The sequence below is a fragment of the Equus przewalskii genome, chromosome 22 (genome assembly GCF_037783145.1).
Source record: "Equus przewalskii isolate Varuska chromosome 22, EquPr2, whole genome shotgun sequence".
In the NCBI taxonomy this organism is placed as follows: Eukaryota; Metazoa; Chordata; class Mammalia; order Perissodactyla; family Equidae; genus Equus; species Equus przewalskii.
In genome coordinates this window covers 1,826,178-1,842,635 of record NC_091852.1, presented here as the reverse complement: position 1 = coordinate 1,842,635, position 16,458 = coordinate 1,826,178, and the positions used below count along the sequence as shown (strand labels likewise).

Here is a 16,458-nt window from a genome sequence, read left to right as displayed (position 1 = left end):
CTTTCTCCCTGCTCCCCCCATTTTTGCTTTAACAACCACAGTAAAACAAGTCTTGCTACTGTAAATGTCCTCTTTCCCTCCTAAGCAGCTTCAGCTAGCTTAGTGAATACTGCCATTTCTAGACCTCCTCCCTTACCTGTTTTCCAAGGGGCAGAGAAAAACTCAAGGGGAGCAGTTCTAATGGGCGTGGGGAGGATATATGTAAAGTCAAGTCATTCACTCAAAATTTTAAGCCCTACAAGGCATAGTACTAAGACTGGGGAATTGTGCTTTTTCAAACTCATTTAAAGATGATTACAACAATCGCCCTCCCCTCAAGGAGCTTAAGATGAAGAGAGAGGTTCCAGAACAGCAAAGCTGGGGGCCAAATGACCTATTAGTAAAACAGAATAAAGAAGAAAATACAGAGGGAAAGACAAGTTAGGGAATATTATGAACAACATCAGGGTAGAGCTGATTGTTCCTGCTATGCTGTCTACACACAGAATACAACTACAGCCACGGCAAAAAGAGGGTTCTTTCTGGAGCCCTTCACGGTTTAAGGAAGCTCCTAGGTACTGCCAATTACAAAAACCCTGACAGACTCACTTCCCCAAGTCACAGAAATCCTTGCCTGTGTGTCATTTAGCTTTGTTACATTTTCTTGGTCTGGTGGGGGTACTCTGTTTATGAGCCACTGTATAAGTAACTTCTACTATGCCTTAGTCGTGATGAAAAAGCAGCAGCTTGTGTTTATTCCACTCCTGTTGCACACCCTCTCACCGGGTTCTAGTCAGGGTTTCCATCACAGCCAGAGCACTCACAGAAACAGAGAGGAGATCCTCTACAAGGAAGAAATAACACGCACCCCCAAAATATCAGTCACCTGATGCCTGTAAAAGTACAAATTTGTTAATTTGGAAATCATAAAAACTTCAAAACAACAAATGTGTCTGTATTCTATTTCAATTACTTTGCAGGAAAAGAAAAATGGTACCTTACAAAAATTCCAATCACAGTTCTCTAGTGCATAAACGGCTATGCTAAATGCACAGATTCTACCACACGGTGTCTGCTAATGCTCCAGGGCAAGGGGCGCCAGGGCAGTGTCACAGGGAGGGCACACTCAACCGAGTGTGAAACCTCAGGGGAGAGACTTGTTGAAAAAGAATGAGGTTCCAGAGGGACAAATTCTAAGATAAAGAGCAGCTGACCAGTTGATATAAATAAAGCAAAAAAGAAAAAAACCAACCTGGGATTCACATGCCCATAGAATTTTTTTTAAAAAAGCACATAATATTGGGTTTTAGTTGTCCAATATAAAAGAGAATAAGGTTAGAATATACTAACAAGGGTCTAGCAAAAATTTAGTAAGCCTGCCAGACTTGACTCAATTTTGGTCCTCATTAGAATTTCAGGTGTCGTACACATGAGAGTTTACCTGTCCAGCACCCATTTTCTACATTCCTCCTTCCTAACAAGACCCGAAATTTCCTAACTAGCAGATTTTGGTGAGACAAGAATGGGCACTAATTGATTTAAAGCAGTGGTTCTCAATCAAGGGTAATCTTGACCCACAGGGGACTTTTGACAACGTTTGAAGACATTTTTGGTTGTCACAACTGGGGAAGTGTACCACTGGCATCCAGTGGGTAGAGGCCAGGGATGCTGCCAAACATCCTACAATGCACAGGAGAGTCCCTCACAACCAAAAATTATCTGACCCAAAATATCAGTCCCTGACTCATGCCAGAACACTCTCTCTCTCACAGGAACTACTGGAAAAAGACTCTCTCCTTGCCAGATGTGAAGAAGGAAATAAGAGCTCTCCAGCTGCTGCTGGAAACCATCTCACAAACACAAGGAAGCCAGCCTTAGGATGAAGTGTGGAAGGCAAACAGATTTCAGGTGATGACTTCTTGCCATAAGCGCTCTTAAAAAGATATACCACTTTTTGGGCAATGACTCATTTGTCCCCCTCATTAAATGACCTCTTCACCACACAGCACACTAAGTAAATCACTAAAATATTTCAACATTAAGATTTCAGATAAAGAACAGACTCATCAATTTACTCAACACTGCAGTTTCTTGTCAAGAATATAATATGGAACAAAAGATTTTAAAAATGGTTCAAACATCAATCTGATCTTAGGAGGCTGAATGGTGGCCCCCAAAATATACACCCTTGTCCTAATCCTCAGAATGTGCGATGACTGCCTTTACAAGTGAATTCACATTCATCTTACATGGCAAAGGGTCTCGAGAGGCGGTATCTATCCTAAATTATCAGGGTAGGCCACAAATGCAATCAGGTGCATCCTTTGAGAGGGAAAAGGAGTTCAAAGACAGATACACAGAGGAGGCAATGTGAAGACAGGGAGAGAATGGAGTTATGTGGCCACAAGCCCAGGAACGCCAAGCTGGCAGCCACCAGAAGCCAGAAGAGGAAAGGACCAGATCCTCCCCTAGAGACCCCAGAGGGAACTCAGCCCTGCCAGATTCTGGACTTGGGGCTGAAGTCCACTGCAGGAGAATAAATTTCTGTTGTAAGCCACTAAGTTCATAGCAATTTGTTATAACAGCCTCAGGAAAATAAATACAGCATCCTTCAGGGAGGTATACGAATTGCAGGCTATAAGAAGGGAAGCAAACTTACATCTTGCTATCTGGTTTTTTGTTGGACCCAAAGACTCCTCTTCTACAGAGACGCCAAAGGTTTCCACATCAGGAGTTTCTTCTACTGGCAAAGTCCCAAAGGAAAAAATGATCATTAATTAAGCACGTCTGATATTGAATGCATGGACTAGCTTCCTCTGTTTTTTTTGTTTCTCCTGGCTTGCATAGGGCTTTTATGGTGTAGTTCAGAACCTGGTCACGACTGTACAGGATCTTTCAACCCAAGGATTCATCATCATCTAATTAACTCAGTATCTCAAGGTCTCTATTCTCAGGGAAGACACTCTAATTGGCTCAGTCCAGCCAATGGAGTCTCTAGATTGGTTTCTAATGGGTCAGCTACTCAGCCCACAAAGATTGGTGGTTGACAGGTACTAAAATCTGGGCAGATTCTTCAAAAAGGGGTGCAGCAAAGAGAAAATGACTGGTGTGTGCATTAAGGTACTCAAGAGTTATGTAGTTCTTTTAGTTAAGAATATCCAGGAAGATGATGTCATTTATGTATTTAAGATCTATGGAAGGGAAGACCATAATCTCTAAACAGAGGGCAGGAACCATTTTTAAATTTTCTTATAACTATATGGGTCTAGAGTAAAACCCTACTACTTAGACCTGTATTATCATATTTTATTGTTTGTCCAGCAGTATCTCCAATTAGCAGACCATCAAGGAAACCTCAGGAAATAAAAGAACATCTTCTATATTACACAATATGATCACTGACCTGCCATTATTTGAGTAAAGAAATAAAGGAAAGACATCAGCAGTTCTTACAGAAGTAGAAATTCTCTGAACTATATTATGGTCAAAAGTACAGTTCAACAGTTCAGCACAGGACTGGAATTCTAACAGAACTGGTTCAAGTAATTTTTAAAAATAAAAAGGTTGACAGAGGTTGAGAGGAGGAGGAGGATGAATAGGCAGATCATAGAGGATTTTTAGGGCAGTCAAACCACTCTGTAGTCATACATATTACAGTAAGATATTATAATGGTGGCCCTACGTCATGACACCGTTCTCCCGAGCCACAAAACGTAAACACCACAGGGAAACCCCAAGGTAAACAATGAACTTTGGATGATTATGTGTCAGTGTAGGTTCATCCATTGCAACAAATGTACTGCTCTGGTACAGGATATTGACAGTGGGGTAGGTTATACAGGTATGGGAGAAGGGGATACACAGGAACGGTGTACTTTCTACTCAATTACACTATGAACCTAAAACTGCTCTACAAAAGAAGTCTATTTAAAAAGGCCAAGGTGACAGGAGCAATTCTAGACTAACAAAACTCTACTCTAGACACCGTGAGCATAAGGATCAGAAATAGCAGGAGCAGAGTAAGAATGGCAAGAACGGACCTCAACTACATCTGGCAGCAGCCGCAGCCCTCACACCCTATATAATAAAATTAATCAGTTCCCTGAGTTAAATTTCATAAATTCAGACAGCCAAACGCTTGGTTTCTCCAGAGAGAGAGGATAATTTCTGTTGGTTGTACAATGGGGTATTATCTGCTTCCAAGTCTAGTAGGTGAACTCCTCAACCAGCAGGAAATTAAATACAAAAGCTTTTATTGGGCCTCCCCCTAATGCCACCCCCAAGATAATATACATTTTCAATGTCAACTAGGAATTTCACAGGGGAGATTCTGTCACTTCTAAGATAGAAGTTTTTTTTGTTGCTGGGTTTGTTTGTTCTTGAAGAAGTTTTCATCCCAACTTACAGCGCAGGAAATTGTAATAGTACCATACGCCTCCAGCATTAATTCCACGGGCCAACTTTTCTTAAGCCTTTCCTCTATCAGATGCTCCTATTCCCGTCACAGGGAGCCTGGTCTTTCTCATACCCTCCCTTGCCTCATCTTCAAAACCACTCATTTAGGGGCAAGGTAATCTCAAGGAACAGCTGGATTACGTATGTATGTACCCAGCCTAAGTCTTAATAAAGAGCTACTGCTCATTCCTTGTCATATCCCAAGAATCATGTTTGGTTTGGCAATTCTCAAAAGGTTTAGCCACATCCATTGGGGTGGGATCTCAAAAAAAAAAAAAAAATCAAAGAAAGAGTATGAGTTCTTTTGCCTACTAACTGGGTAAAGATCCTGAAAAATTTCCACCACCTTAAAAAGCATAACTGTAACCTTTGGTTAATTAAAGTTAAGTTTAGAGAATAAACTAGTCCACATGTAATTACTTTTCTCTACATTTTCTTCTTCCATACAGTACAGATTTCCTCCTTTAAACATTTGAGAAGAAAGATCCTATCAAAGTACAAAATGTTTACATGATGTTTCCTGGGTTTTACCCTTCATTTTCATTGGAAAAAGAAATTTACCAAGCCATACTTTTATTCATCTAAAAAACATTTCCCAAGCACTCATTCTGAGAGATTTTTATAGGAACTCCACAAAGGGTTCAGGAGTCAAGGGAGGTTTCTAACTACATGCTATAACCTCTCTTAGGGCATCTCAGTGCCCCACAACTTGTTAAAGAGTCTGGGAAGTCTGGCAATCACATGGTCATTCAAAGAACATTCACTAAGTGCCACTGCGTGCCAGGAAGTGTGCCAGAGATTGCTGATAAAATGCCAGGCCCAGGCACAGCTCCTTGCCTCAAGGAGCCTTAGTCTAGAGTGTTTTTTAAACTGCAAGTTGTGAAGTCAATTAAGTAGATAGCAACCAAGCATTCTTTTTTAATGAAGTAAGATAGAATGGAAAATATTACAATACATCATATATAGAAGAGTAGGTGCCGTTTGGTGAAACTTTTGTAAAAAATAATATATATGTGTGTTCTAAATAGGATATAAAGTCTATTTCTTATTGTGGAACATAGTCAAAAAGTTTTAGAAACTGTGCTCTAGCAGAAGAAATATTATTACACAAGAAAGGATAATAAAATATAAATAGTGATATAAAAGAGTAAGAAAATACTATGATAACATCAAAGAGTGCTCCCAAAACTTTTCTGAGGCTAAACACTTTATGACTTCACACTTGTTACAATCTACGGAAGAGAGGACCGACTTCCAGCACGACAGTGTGAGGAGCTCTGCTGATCTACTCCCGAGCGAAACTGGTGAGAATGATTAAAACAACAACTATTTAAAGCCTCTGGAAATGGTCCCAAAGGCAAACAGCAAATGAAATATATCTATCCAAGAAAATCTATAAAAATTTGGTAAGAAAGGAGAAAGTGTGTGGTCTTTGAACCAAGAACACTCCCTACCTCCCTCTTGTCAGCTCAGCAAGACTGCACTCCACATTGCTACAGCCAGAACAGTTCCCTCTCCCTCCAGCTACCAGCCAGAGGCCTTTCTTCTCAGGAGGAGCAGGACTTCAGCTTTTCTCATCTTGCCTCCAGCTGCTGAGGCTAAGTCCCAGAGGAGGATGGCTGAGAGAGGAGGGCTCCCTTCTTCCACCCAGCCCCAACTTGTGGGAATGGCAGCTCTAACTGGATGTGGCACACTGAGAATAATGGGGCCCTGAACACTCCTACCCCAATAGTTTCACATTAGGAGAGGCAAGCTGAGAAGACCTCAGGCTGCTGCACCCCCACCAAGTCTTCATCTCCTAGAGCAAGAATGTCATTCAGAGAGAAGCTTGTCACTGTCACCACCCCAGCTCTGGAGCCCTGGCTCAGAGATTTTGCCTGAAGGAAGAAGCAGGCCACAAAACACAGCTTCTAATTTCTTTCCAAAGGAACTGATTTCATTTGCAACAGTCTGGAGAAGTTCAAGCCTAAATGTGCTTTCAAAAACAGTGGAGAATGTGGTAAAAGGCAATTGAGAGGAGATTCAAGATACAAACTAAACTGTAAGCCAGCTAGTTTCCAGAGATAACTGAGAATAAGTCAGGAGAAGCCCTCTTGGGGTTAGAACAAATATCAAACACTGTCCTCAGAAAATATTCCTTCAAAGCAGCCACAACTTGATTGGATTAGTTTGTAGAGCAATTTATGGTACAGAACATTGTTAAAAACAATAGAGCGATTACCCAGCAGTCAGTGGAGCTCAACACCTGCATGTGGTCAGAGAAAGAGTTGAAGAGAGCCCTAAGTACCACCATCATCCCAGGGTGACCATGGACGTACCTGAAGCTGCTGAAGAGCAACATCAGAGGCTTAACGCTGTGGGAAGGGAAGAGACTACACACCTACTAAAGAAACAAACAAGCAGACAGCACCAGCAGCCCTGGAAGGAAGGAGGGGAGGATAACCAGTGTCCAAGGTTGCTACAATTTATTATCCAAAATGTCCAGTTTCTGGGGCAGGCCCTGGGCCAAGTGGTTAAGTTTGCATGCTCCACTTGGGCAGCCCAGGGTTCACTGGTTTGGATCCTGGGTGCAAACCTACACGTTGCTCATCAAGCCATGCTGCAGAGGTATCCCACGTAGAACTGGAATGATTTACAACTAGGATATACAACTATGTACTGTGTGTTGGGGAGAAAGAAAAGAGATTGGAAACAGATGCTAGCTCAGGGCCAATCTTACTCACCAAAAAAAAGAAGAAAGTCTTCCTCAAAAATAAATGGAAAAGTAAAATAAAATGTACAGTTTCCAATAAAAAAATTATGAGGCATGCAAACAAACAGGTGAGTATGACCCACACACCAGAAAAAAGCAGAAATCAGAAAGTGCTGGTGAGAGCACTCAGATGTTGGATTTATCAGAAAAAGGTTTCAAAGTAACTATTAATAACATGTTCTCAGAACTAAAGAAATCATGATTAAAGAAGTAAAAAAAAAGATGATGACAATGTTGCATCAAATAGAGAATATCAATAAACAGATAGACATTATTGAAAATGGACAAAATTGAAATTCTGGAGTTGAAAAGCACAATAATGAGGAGAAAAACCCCCTGACTAGAGTGGCTCAATAATAGATTTGAACTGACAGAAGAAAGAATAGGAAAACTTGAAGATGGATAGATAGAGATCAAGACAAATAACAGAGAGAAAAAAGAATGAAGAAAAATGAAGAGAGCCTCAGAGAAATGTGGGACATCATTAAATGCACCAACATACTTACAATGAGAATACCAGAAGGAGAGGATAGGAAAAAAGAAGCAGAAAAACATTCAAAGAAATAATGGTTAAACTTTCTCAAATTTATTGAAAAAAAACCAAGAAGATCAACAAACTCCAAGTAGGATAAATACAAAGGGATCCACAAGTAAAAACATCATAATAAAAATGCTGAAAGTCAAGGACAAGAAGAAAATTTGGAAAGTCGTAAGAGGAAAACAATCCATTACTTACAGGGGAGCCCCCAAAAGATTAACAGCTGACTTCTCAGCAGAAACAACAAAGTCCAGAGGAGAGCAGGATAACATACTCAAAGTGCTCAAAGAAAAAAGTGTCAACCAAGAATCTCATATCCAGCAAAGCTAACTTTCAAAAGTGAAGATGAAATACAGACTTTCCCAGATCAACAAAAACTGAAAGCATTTTTTCCTTAGAGGACCCACCTTACAAAAAAATACTAAAGTAAGTTCTTCAGACTGAAAACTAACTGTAGAAGGTAATTCAAATCCACACAGTAAAACAAACAACACCAGTAAAGGCAACTATAAATGCATATTTTTCTTTCTTGATACAAAAAAATCAATTGTATAAAACTCTGTATATAACGTGTTGTTGGGCCTATAACAACAGAAATATAAGAGATGTATGATACATTTGCCAATACCAGTGCAAATGAGGTGTGTGGGAGCAAAGCTATACGCTAAGAAAATAACTACATATGGTAAAGTAGTGTCTATAACAACATTTTTCGTTTTTCTAACATTAAAAGATGCAATATGTACAACACAAAAATGAGGGGAGACGGGAACAGAGCAATATGTTTATATAGGATTAATGTTTCTACATATGACTGGAATTAAGCTAGTGTAAACCTGAAGCTGATTCAGTTAAGCTGTATATGGTAAGCCCTAGAACAATCCCTAAAAAAATACTCAACAAGTATAGTAAAAACATCATGAAAGAAATTAAAATGCTACAGCAGGAAATATTCACTTAATGCAAAAGAACTCAATGAAGGAGAATGGAGAAACAAAAGACAAGAGACATATAGAAAACAAAATTAAAATGGCACACGTAAATTCAATTACATCAAAAACATCATCGAGGGGCCGGCTCCACAGCCGAGTGGTTAAGTTTGCGCACTCTGCTGCGGCGGCCCAGGGTTCGGATCCTGGGCGCAGACATGGCACCACTCGTCAGGCCACGTTGAGGTGGCGTCCCACATCCCACAACTAGAAGGACCTGCAACTAAGATATACAACTATGTATGGGGGGATTTGGGGAGATAAAGCAGGAGAAAAGAAAAAAAGAAGATTGGCAATGGTTGTTAGCTCAGGTGCTGATCTAAAAAAAAAAAAAAAACGAAAAAAAATATCATTGAGGGGATGGCCCTGTGGCCAAGTGGTTGGGTTCAGTGCTCTGCTTCAGCAGCCCAGGGTTCGTTGGTTCAGTTCCTGGGCGCAGACCTGCACAATCACTCGTCAGGCCATGCTGAGGCAGCATCCCACACAGAAGAACTAGAATGACCTACAACTAGAATATACAACTACGTACTGGGGCTTTGGGGAGGGAAAAAAAAGAGGAAGATGGGCAACAGATGTTAGCTCAGGGTCAATCTCCCTCATCAAAACCAAAAAGCCACCGAATGTGAGTGGAATAAACAATCCAACCAAAAAGCAGAGATTATCAGACTGTATTAAAAAAAAAAACATAATCTATATGCAGTCTACAGGAGACTTGAGATTCAAAGAAATAAACAAATTGGAAGTAAATGGATGGAAAAAGATACATCATGAAAACATACAAAAACAAGAAAAGTAGCATGACCACACTGAAAACAGACTTTAAAACAAAAAATGTTACTAGAGATAAAGAGGGACGTTTTATACAAAGAGGATATAACAATTATAAACATATGTGCACCTAACAGAGCACCAAAATACATGAAGCAAAACTGACAGAAATGAAGGGAGAAACAGACCACACTTTGAATGGATAGAATAACTAGACAGAAGATCAACAAGGAAACAGAAGACAAACAACACTATAAACCAACTAGACCTAACAAATATCTACAGACGTCTCCTCTCAATTACAGAATAGACATTCTTCTCAAGGTCACATGGGATATAGGATAGGATATTGAAAAAAAACCTTAACATATTTAAATGGATAGGTAATATAAAGAATGTTCTCTGACCACAGAGGAATAAAATCAGAAATCAGTAGCAGGAAAAATTCTGGGAAATTCACTAACATGTGGAAATTAAACAATGTACTGCTAAATAACAAATGGATCAAAAAAATCAGCAGGAAATTAATGCTTTGAGATGAATGAAAATGAAGCCACAACATACCAAAATTTATGGGATACAGCTAAAGCAGAGCTTAGAGGGAAATTATAGCAATAATGCCTATATTAAAAAAGATGAAAGATCAAATCAATAACTTAATCTTCCAGCTTAACACACTAAAAACAAATCAAATTAAACCTAAAGCAAGCAGAAATAAGAAAATAATAAAACTAGAGAAGAAATTAATGAAATAGAGAATAGAAAACAACAGAGAAAAATCAACAAATCCAAAAGTTAGTTTTTTGAAAATACCAACAAAATTGACAGATTTTTAGCCCGATGGACCAAGAATAAGAAGAGAGAAGACTCAAATTGTTAGAATCAGAAACAAAGGAGGGGGCATTAGTTTGAGACTCATAAAAATAAAAAAAGAATTCAAAAGAAATACTACAAATAACACACCAGCAAATTAGATAACTTAGATGAAATGGACAAATTTCTAGAAAGATACAAACTACCAAAACTGACTCATAAGATACAGACAAACTGAAAAGACCTATAACAAGAAACAAAATTATTGACCAGAAAACTACCCACTAAGAAAAGCTCAGGCCCAGATGGCTTTACCACTGAACTCTACTGAAAATTTAAAGAAGAATTAACACTAATTCTTCATAAATTCTTTCAAAAAAAAAAAGAGGAGGGAACATTTTTCAACTCATTTTATGAGGCCAGTATTACTCTGATATCAAAACAAGAAAAAAAATCACACACAAAAAAAACTACAGACCATTAACCTTTTATGAATATGGACATAAAAATCCTCACCAAAATACCAGCAAACCGAATCCAGTAACAGATGAAAAAAAATTAGACACCATGACCAAACAGATTTATCCCAGAAATTCAAGATTGGTTTAACATCTGAAAATCAATTAATACATTATAGCAATAGAATAAAAAACAAAAGTCACACGATTATCTCAATAGATGCAGAAAAACCATGTAATGAAATCCAACACCCTTTCATAATAAAAACATTTAACAAACTAAGAATAAAAGGAACTTCCTCAACCTGATAAAAGACATCTGCAAGAAAACCACAGCTGACATCATACTTAATGGTAAAAGCCTGGATGGTTCCCTCTAAGATCAGGAACCACACCATTTCTATTCAACATTGTACTGGAGGTTCTACCTAGGGCAAATGGGCAAGAAGAAGAAATAAATAAAAGGTATTCAGATGGAAATAAAGATACAAAACTATCTCTACTCCTAGATGATATGATCGCATATGCAGAAAATCATAAGGAATCCACAAAAGAAAAACTAACAGAACCAATAAATGAGTTGACAAGGTTGCAGGATATAAGCTTTATATACAAAAGTCAATGAACAATCCAAAAATGAAATACAAAAAAGCAATTCCATTGACAATAGCATCAAAAAGAATAAAAACTTAGGGATAATTTTAACAAAATAAGTGCAAGGTTTATACTCTGAAAACTGCAAAGCATCACTGAAAGAACTTAAAGAAGATCTAAATAATTGGGAAACATCCCATGTTTATGGATCAGAAGACTTAACATTGTTAAGATGGCAATACTCTACAAACTTATCTACTGATTCAATGCAACCCCTATCAGAATCCCAGCCAACTTCTTCGTAAAATTTGACAAGCTGATTCTAAAATTCATATGGAATTTCAAAGTATCTAGAGTAGATAAAACTATTTTAAAAAACTAGAAGAGAGTGGAGAATTCACACATCTTGATTTCAAAACTTGCTACAAAGCAAGAGTAATCAAGGCAGGATGGTAGTGACACATGGACAGACATATAGATCAACTGAACAGAACTGAGAGTGCAAAAATAAACCCATACATCTACAGTCAACTGATTTTCAACAAGGATGCCAAGATTGTCCAAAAGCAAAAAGAACAGTCTTCTCAACAAATGGGGCTGGGACAACGGGATAGCCACATGCAAAAGAACGAAGTTGGATCCTTACCTCACACCATTCACAAAAACTAACTCAAAATGGATCAAAGGCCAAAATGTAGAGCTAAAATTATAAAAAACTTAGAATAAAACACAGAGGTAAATTTTCATGACCTTGAATTTGGTGATGGTTTCTTAAATGACATCAAAAGCAGAAGCAACAAAAGAAAAAATAAATTGGACTTCATAAAAATTAAAAACTTTTGTGCTTCAAAGGACATCATGGAGAAAGTAAAAACAATCTGCAGAGTGGGAGAAAATATTTGCAAATCATTTGTCTGATAAGGAACTTGTACTGAGAATATATAAAGAACAGCTCAATAATAAAAAGATAAGTAACCCAATTTAAAAATGTGCAAAGGATGTGCATAGACATTTCCCTAAAAAAGATATACAAATGGTCAATAAGCACATGAAAAGATACTACACATCATTAGTCATCAGGGAAATGCAAACCCAAAACACAATAAGATACCCCTTCACAACCGCCAGTCATGGTTAGAATCAAAAAGTCAGATAATAACAAGTATTGGTGAGGATGTGGACAAATCAGAACTGTTATTCACTGCTGATAGGAACATGAAATGATGCAGTTGCTTTGGAAAGCACTCTGGCAGTTCCTCAAAAGGTTAAACATTAAGTTATCACATGACCAAGCAATTACACTCCTAGGTACATACCCAACAGAACTGAAAACACACATTCATATAAAAACATGTACGCAAATGTTCACAGCATTATTTATAATAGTCAAAAGTGGAGACAACTCAAATGTTCATCAACTGATAAACAGATAAATGAAATATGGCATATCCACACAATGGTATATTATTCAGCAATAACATGGAATGAAGTACCGATACATTCTACAACATGGATGAATCCTACAAACATTATGCTAAGTGAAAGGAGCCAGTCATAAAAGATGACATATTACATGATTCCACCCATATGAAATGTTCAGAATAGAAAAATCTATAAAAACAGAAAGTAGCCTGGTGGTTGCCTAGGGCTGGCCTAGGGAGAAGGTGAGTGACTGCTAATGGGTATGGGGTTTCTTTCTGGGGTGATAAAAATGTTCTAAAATTAGGTTGTGGTGATGGCTGCCCAACTCTGTGAATGAACTCAACTACAACGAATGTAAGTTTAAAGTGGAGGAATTTACAGTATGTGAATTATATCTCAATAAAGCCATAAAAAAACACTATGGAAAAGTATTATGCAGAATACCAATTTAAGAAACAATGCCCTGAAGAATTAACTTTACCTCGCATGGCTTAAGAGTTTACAGTGGAGTCACAGGAAGACGAGGGCTTTTGCTTTACTCTAATGACCCTCCTAAAGAAGGAACCATTTCTGGTCCACTTTGGGGTTAGAATCAAAGAATTTTAGGCAACGTCTAAAGCAATCCCAAATTGTCCAAGAGTTATAAATCTGTGAGAAGAAAGATTAGGTATTCCAGTACCAACTCAGGGACCCATTCAAGACTGAATATAGGGACTTGGTTAATTCCCTCAGCTAAAACTCCAGGCCTACCCTAGAATAGGTTAAATCATAATTTTCCCCAATTCTCACAGAATCCTCAAGATCACCTTATTTTTGACTGAAACAAGTAAGAACCAAGAACTAATCCTCAATATTACTTTCTTAAAGTTAAAAGTCAGATGGAAAAACCTGCAACCCTGGGCTGGACCAAAACTCCATTATTTTCTGAATTGTGTTTGTTTTTATAGTATTAACTTCTTTTTAACACTTCTAACCTCCTCCATGAAAATTTAAGGTGGTTAACATTTCCCCATCCAATTAAACAATATAAAATATAACCTAAGATGAATGGATGAAAAAGTAGGACAAAGGAAGATGTTCTAACCCCCAGAACCTGTGACTATGTCACCTTACAGTACAAAAGAGACTCGGCAGATGGGACGAAGTTAAGGATCTTTAGATGGGACATTAGTTTGTATCATCCAGGCGGCCCCAATGTAATACAAGTCCTTATAAGGGCAGAGAGAGGCAAGAGAGTAGGAAAAGATGTGACAATGAAAGCAGAGGTGGGAGTGACGTGAGGGCAAGAGCCAAGGGGTGAAGGTAAGATTCTAGAAGCTGGAAAAGGCAAGGAAACATTCTCCCCTAGAGCCTCCAGGAGTCAGCCTGCCAACACCCTGATTTTAGCCCAGCGAAAATGATTTCAGACTTGTGTCCTCCAACTGTAAGCCAAGAAAGTTGTGTTGTTTTATGCCACTAAGTTTGTGGTAATCGATTACAGAAGCAATGGGAAACAAATACAGTTAGTACACAAAATGCATCCTGACGGCCAGTGGTTGGCACCAACTGACTATATTTTTTCAGGATCAACTCAAAACTGGCAAACAAATCCTGACTCAATCTGACCAAAAGCTAAAGACAAATTACTCATAAAGGAGAAGTACATGTGCTCCTGGTACTCTTTCCGAGGGGGAAATCTCTAAGAAGCAGCTCTTTATAAAAGACGCTTTGCCTACTCGGGTAATGGAAAATCTACCTATGTATGCAGGCCTTCCAATTTAAAAATGTTCCAATAGTAAATGGTTTCTCTCCAGACTGCTTTATGTTATTCAGTAAATATCTATCACTCATTCTCACATTTTTTCTCTTTGGCAACAAATCTTTTCATTTACTATTTCACTTTCTCAAAGATATCAAAATATTTTTCCTCAATATAGGAGGAACCCTAATTTTTTTCTCTTTTTACTTCCTCCTTTGCTCCTTGGCTCAAAATCTCTAGTTTCCTTCACTGCGTATATAGGAGGGAGAGAAGAGAAGGAGTCTTAAAGAAACGATAATCACTACTACATCAAATTGGACACAGGCTCACAAACCTAGGTTATCACTAATTAAAAACATCAGTTCTCTAACAAAGTGTCACCATCAGTCAACAGCCAGATATGTGGTATACCAATAGCAAACGAAAAACAGTAAATCTGTGAGCAATTCCTATGTATAAAGAACATAATTTAATTTTTAATATTTTGAAAGATGATTTTACCAATATTTTTTAAACAGAGTCCAAAATTATTCCAAAGAGCTCAAATAATCAAGTAATCATTTTCAAAACATCAGTTTAGAATGGAAAAACTAAACAGATTTACCTTTTATTAAAAAAAGGAAATGAGATAAAACTGATTTCAATTTGTATGCGTTACCCAATCTCGACGGTGGCCTGTACAAATAATTAGATCACAAAATCATAGTTTTTGAACTGGAAGAAACTTCAGGGATTGTCTAAACTCAAATCTCACAGTTCACAGATGAGGAAACCAATCCCTAAATCAGTCACTGACCCAACTAACCCTAGGATGACATGAGACCCTCAAGAGCCACATGTCACAGAGCAGCAAACAAAACACAGGAAAGAGAGGGAGGAGACCTTGACCCAGCTTCGCCAATGCCATGCTACCAGTCTTTAGCCTAAACCACTGGCCTTCAAATTGAGGTACCCCTAGCACTGGGGATATACAGAGACTTTTCTAAGGAGTACACTGGCACAATTAGTTTCAAGATCAATTCGTAGATTTTCAACTTTCACATGTACTCGGTCTTAGTCCGTTCTGGCTGCTGTAACAAAATTCCACAAACTAGGTAGCTTATAAATAACAAAAATTTATTTCCCACAGTTCTGGAGGCTGGGAAGTCCAAGATCAAGGTGTGGCTGACTCAGTTGTCTGGTGAGGACCTGCTTCCTCGTTCATCGACAGCCATACTTTTGTTACGTCCTCACACTTTGGAAGGGGCTGGGGGGCTCTTTGGGGCCTCTTTTAAAAGAGCACTAATCCCATTCATGAGGGTTTTACCCTCACGAACTAATCCTCTCCCAAAGGCCCTGCCTCCAAATACCATCACACTGGGGATTAGGTTCCAACCTATGAATTTGGGAGGGACACAAACACTCAGTCTGTGGCATCATCCTCTTTCCTAAAAATTCTCTGAGAATAACTGAGGTCTAAGTTCTTCCCTCTCTTTTCTTCCCTCTCCTGTCATAATCTTTTTTCTCTCACTTTGTAGAAGGAAGCTGCAATGTTGTGATGCATAAGAAAAAATATACATTTTGGCTCAGAGCTCTCAAAACCCTTGGAATTTCCTAAGTGATAAGAACAGTGGGCGCATCTTTTATTACATTTAGTCTCTTGTCCTCAGTTACTGAAATTGCTTCAGAGCAATAAAGGGGAAATGAGTGTCTCCTGTTCATAAAAAGTCCCTTTCAACCACACCGAAGTTTATGGAACTTTTGGAAAGCCCCTGTGGATAAAGGCTGGTTGCCAGGGGAAGCAACCATGATTAACGGCTTGGAATTGTCAGTCTCACACCACCCTCACCAGCTCCAAGGAGGGGAGAGGTGCTGGAGGCCGAAGTGATCACCAATGTCCAATGATTGAATCAATCATGCCTATGTAATGAAGCCTCCATAAAAATCCTTGAACTACGGGTTTTGGAGAGCTT

At 38.6% G+C, this 16,458-nt stretch overlaps 1 protein-coding gene across 11 annotated transcripts in view; it reads right to left on the bottom strand.

Moving 5' to 3' along the window:
• The window catches only part of FANCC (FA complementation group C), a 244,063-nt gene that overhangs the window by 184,088 nt on the left and 43,517 nt on the right, over nucleotides 1–16,458 (bottom strand). For 2 of the 11 annotated variants that reach the window (XM_070589952.1, XM_070589949.1), the window contains exon 2: nucleotides 2,639–2,722. The exons of the other annotated variants lie outside the window; for them this stretch is intronic. The gene's annotated coding sequence lies outside the window, so the exon portion shown is untranslated. The remainder of the gene's footprint in view (nucleotides 1–2,638; nucleotides 2,723–16,458) is intronic. 11 annotated transcript variants of the gene reach the window in all.